Here is a 5228-nt window from a genome sequence, read left to right as displayed (position 1 = left end):
CGGCTTCCTCAAAGTGTGTTCTTTCATACTGCGTCTGCTGGCCTGGATCAGGGAGGCTGGGAGAAGGATTTAGAAGCAGACAGCTCGCCTCCTCCCCAGAGTGGGTGTCAAACAAGGGGCGCTGAGAGAGGTCTTCAGTCCTGACAACAAGCAAGAGCTGACCACGCCGTGCCTCGGTTTCCCCACTGTGAACTATACTCTTTGCGGAGCCTATCTTGGCTTCGTGCACTCTAAGCAATCATAGGTGCTTTGGTAGCCTGCAGAAACAACAGAATTTTTCACACCAGGAAGAGTAAAGAGAGTGAAGAGGTTGTTACAGCGAGGGGACTGGCCCCAGGGGGTCAGGGAGAGGGCAGGAACAGGAGCAAGGGGCTGGCAGAGAGGGTGCCCCCGCCCTGTGAATCCACTAAAGTTGGGTGAGGAGTGTGGCTGGGCCGATGTGTGCAGCACGTGGGGCTGGGAGGTGGCTGGACTGAACCCAGTCCTGCACCATTCGCAGCGGCTCCGTGTTTCCTGGATGCAGAGGGAGCGAAGCAGGGAGCATCTGCGTTACGATATAGCCACGAAAGACGCAGGGGCAGGCCGAGCCCAGGCCTGTCACAGCTGAGGAGCCCTGGGGACGGGCCCCAGGGTTTGCAGTTAGTCCCTTCTAGATGGTACAACGCGCCCCACCACTGCCCTTGCTGGCCCCCTCCCGGGCTGGGGAAGAACGAGGACAGGAAGCACCTGGACAGCCTGCCAACGCCTTCCCAGAACGCAGGCTCCCTGAGGGCCTGGCCCCTGTCTGCCTCAGTCCCTGATTTATCCCCAGGCTGACAGATCAATTAAAGAAGCCAGCCAGAAGTCCTGGAAACCAAACGGACCACACCCACAACACTGGCAGGAAGCTCAGGGCACCCCTTTGCTCTGCCTCCCCTCTCACTTTAGCCTTCGAGTTGTGGCTCCTGGTTTGTATCCATCTGGGGTTCAGCTGGAGAGGGCCTTGCAGTAGCTCCTTGCATCCACAGGGAGGAGAGCGTGGGGCTGTCCCGGGGATGAGGATGCTTGCTGCTGACTGACAGTGAGCTCCCGAGGAGGGCCGGGGTGTGTGTGTGTGTGTGTGTGCTGACTGACAGCGAGGAGGAGGGCCGGGGTGTGTGTGTGTGTGTGTGTGTGTGCTGACTGACAGTGAGGAGGAGGGCCGGGGTGTGTGTATGTGTGTGTGTGTGTGTGTGTGTGCTGACAGTGAGGAGGAGGGCCGGGGTGTGTGTGTGTGTGTGTGTGTGTGTGTGCTGACTGACAGTGAGGAGGAGGGCCGGGGTGTGTGTGTGTGTGTGTGTGTGTGTGCTGACTGACAGTGAGGAGGAGGGCCGGGGTGTGTGTGTGTGTGTGTGTGCTGACTGACAGTGAGGAGGAGTGCCAGGGTGTGTGTATGTGTGTGTGTGTGTGTGCTGACTGACAGTGAGGAGGAGTGCCAGGGTGTGTGTATGTGTGTGTGGTGTATGTGATGTGTGTGTGTATGTGGTGTGTGTGTGTGTGTGGAAGCAGCTGGGAAAACAGGTTTTCCCAAGCCAGGCCTGGGGGCAGGCAGGGAGCAGCAGAGGTGGCTAACACGCGGACTCTGGGCGCCCCTGCTCCAAACGGCTGAGGCAGCTCTCTGACTGCTAAGGAGCACCTGAAGCAGGTTAAAGACAAAGGCTAAAGGGCAGGTCACCTCTTTCCCCTGTCGGCTTCTTCAGTAGCCTCTTAGAGTCCCAACTTCCATTTTGTGTCCTTATAATCAATCAATTCCCCTATGACGGCCAGGGCCGGGTCTCTGCTCAGATCCGTCCACGAGCTTCTCACTGGCCCTCGAATATAATGCCAGCTCGGCCCTGTGGTTCTGTGTGATCTGACCCTGACCGCCCTTGCCAACGTCATCGAGGACCTGCTGGGAAGGCACTCAGGTGACACCGTCCTGGTCCTGGACGCCGGGGTCTTCAGGAGGCCGGAGCTTCAAGTCCTTTCAGATCCAAATTCTCCTGTCCATCCTGGTCTCCTTGACCAAGGAACCTGTCTAATCACCATCACAGTGCCTGTCATTCTCTGAAGCTACCTTGTTTGCTTATTTACGTCTCATTAGATCAGGATCGGCCTCTCCCACTGGAACCTAAGCTCCATAGGGCAGACACTTCGTCTGTCTTGAGTTCCCAGCACCAGGGGCCAAAGTGACTGCTCCATAAATATTTACACATTAGTGAGTGGCAGGACGGCTGGAATTCACTGAGGACGTCTTCCTGGGAGAAGTTTAAGCAAAGTGACCACCAGGTGGGCAGCCAAGAAACCAGACCTGCTGGGCGATGTGGCTTTCTTGGGTGTGACAATGACATTGGCAGAGGGAGGAAGGGATGGGACAGGGATACCCTGAGTACTTCCCCCTAGCACCACACGCCGCAGCCCCTTTTCTCTCCAGTATCCTGGGATTCTCACCTAGGGGTTCACCAAGGCCCTGAGGACCCACTGTTCTTCCTTTCAAGCCCTCATTCCTTCTCATAACCCATGAGGCTGGCGCCCAGCCCCTAGGTGTGACTGCAATGTAGCAATCAGGGTTGGGCCTTACCCACGCTCAAGTTCTGGCAGATTTGGGGTGGCGTGGGGGCAGGCCTGTGGGAAAACAGGAGTTCCCTGTAATCTCAGTGCGGGAGCTAGAACTCAACTTCCTGGACTTGGGTATCATGCAGCCAGTCTCTGCCTCCACCTGCCTCCACTGACCCTGTGTGATGTCGGCAAAGCAAAGCTGAATTCTGGGTGGACTCCCCTGCTGCCACTGAGAGCCTGACGCTGTCTCCCGTGAGAGCCCCTCCACCTCTTCCTTTTCCCACCTGCCCCGACAGGGGACTCTGGACGATCAGGAAGCACAAGCCTCCAAGGCGGTCTGCGGATGGGGAGGAGTGTGGAGACACACATCAGCTTCTACAGTTGGCACTGACAGCAAAAGTCACGGAAAGACGAAACGATCCCTGAGAACCTATTGGGACGGCGCCGAATGGAACTGAATGACAAGTGCGACACAGTCAGTTCCCTCCCCTGCACAGCATCAGAATTTCTCTGCTTGTGTCCATGAAGCGGCTGGCTTGTATTTAGAGGGATCAAACAAAAAGCACCCACCTTTAACCCCTAGAACTGTGACACCAGAACCAGAACTAGAATGCTTCAGCACACACATTAGCCACACGCTTGGCATGACGAGTCTAAGAGGCATCTGGAAACTGAGGCAACTGTGGGCTCATTCTAGGGCACACATTCATCCAGGGCCATGCAGCTCTGTGTTCTCTGTTTTTGTTTCGCCAAGAGGGTAGAGTTTAATTCATTTAAATTAGTGCACGTACACCCGCAGCTGCCCTCTATGCGCGGGTAGGCTGCACACTGCAATAGGACACCTGACACGGAGGCTGGGGTGGGGGGAGTCTGCCCCTGCTGTCAGGTCACGGCATAATTCCCACAAGGCGCTGCATGGGCTGGCAAAGGCCCTGTGTAGGCTATTGCTCCACAGCGCAGACAAGGGACAAAACAGGTTCAAGGTCTGGAATCCTGGGGTTCTACTGTTGTCCCTGCCACCCACTGGCTGAGGGACCTTGGGTAAGTGATTTACCCTCTTTATGCCACAGCCCCCTGCCTGTAGTATGTGGATAATTATAGTACCCACTCACGGAATCACCGTGCTATTTCAGTGAGATTATGCATTTAGGACACTTGGCTCAAGGTATGCTGCATGGTAAGCCTTCAATAAATTGATTACCATTATTGTCAGCACCACCGGCTGGAAAGAAAAATACGGAGGCCAAGATGTTGTAAAAGACCCATCACAGAGCAGGCTTTGGAGCCAAAGAGATGCTGGGGTTTGGGACATCTGATGCTCAGATTATCCAAACCAGAAATGGAAAGCGGGTCCCTCCCTCTGCGTGTCTGGATGGAACTGGTCACACAACAGTTCTCCTTTGTCTCGTCCTTCACTCCCTCCACTCCTCGGTCAACCCTGACAGAATCACGGGTAATGAGCTTCAGTCACTGCTCATTCATTAGTGAAAATGCATCACACACAGATTTGTGTGCTCCAGAAAGCCTTCTGGGAGGCGCTCCAGCCCCCTGCGGAGGCACCAACCGACATATGGTCGGCCAACCGTGCTTTGTGTTCCTGGAGCACCGTCCCCTCAGTAGCTCTGCAAAGGGGCAGACGCCATTACAGACAGGGAGGATTCCTGAGGCTAAAGAGGGGCAGGAAGTGTGGCCTGGGGTGGGGGTGGGGACAGCAGGGACTGAACTGAAGTGCCCAGTTTCTGGGGTTCCTCTTAGACTGCTCATCCAGTGCTCCCACCCCGGCCTGCTGTCCAGGTGCACTGCCTCAGGTGGGGGTAGAGAGGCCCACCTTTAGATAAGGTCATGCTTTGCCCTGGCAGAACCTGCTATGAGCCAGCATCTCCCTATTACACCAGGAACTGGTCGGGCCACCCGCACCTCACTGTGGGAAGGTTGCTTCACCAGGACATTCTGTCACTCTGAGGCGCTCCAACTCCCAAGCTAGGGGTGGGAAGAGAAGTGGGACAGGCTCAGTGAAGTGGAGTGGGCACGCCATCTCCTCCCGGTGGCTAGCTCTAAGCCCTGGTCCTGCCCTGCTTTTTTTGTTTTTGCTTTTTTCTCTTTTCCTTCTCTTAACTCAAGATAGTCATCTCTTGGAAGAAGACCCATGAGTTAAAGATGGGGACACAGCTAATAGGAGGGGCCAGCCCCCGCAGGAGGAAGGGCCCCACTTGGTAGAAGGAGGCCAACGTACCAATTCTAGCACATCCCACCTAACACATGCCAACTCCACCTGTATTCTGATTAAGACACAGCACTTGAGCTCAAGACATTCGATATTCCAAGTGAGAAACAAATTAATTCAGGCACAATGCCAGATACAAATGACTTGACATGACAATTCTGAGAAAGGATAGATGGGTGTGTGTGTGGTGCAGCTGGGGGTGGGATAGGTGAGGATGGGAGATGGTGGGGGCAATCCCAAGACAGATGTTGGGTTCTGGGAACTGGAGATGAGAGAAGGGTGTTTTAGGAATAAGCAGCAGCATGGCCAGATGCCTGGAGGAAGAAAAAAAGGTTATATTTGGTAAAGGGTCCATGTAGGCCCGAAGGTGAAGTACGGACAAAGCAAGCAGAAAGCGGCAAAGTTGGAAAGGCAGGGTCAGTCCGCAGCAGGGAAGGCCATCGATGCC

At 55.2% G+C, this 5228-nt stretch overlaps 1 protein-coding gene across 1 annotated transcript in view; it reads right to left on the bottom strand.

Annotated features, from left to right (window-relative positions):
• GAPDHS (glyceraldehyde-3-phosphate dehydrogenase, spermatogenic) overlaps window positions 1–5228 on the bottom strand; it is a 64455-nt gene that overhangs the window by 39272 nt on the left and 19955 nt on the right. The window lies entirely within an intron of this gene.

This window comes from Oryctolagus cuniculus, chromosome 18 (assembly GCF_964237555.1).
Source record: "Oryctolagus cuniculus chromosome 18, mOryCun1.1, whole genome shotgun sequence".
In the NCBI taxonomy this organism is placed as follows: Eukaryota; Metazoa; Chordata; class Mammalia; order Lagomorpha; family Leporidae; genus Oryctolagus; species Oryctolagus cuniculus.
This window is presented reverse-complemented; position numbering and strand designations above follow the sequence as displayed.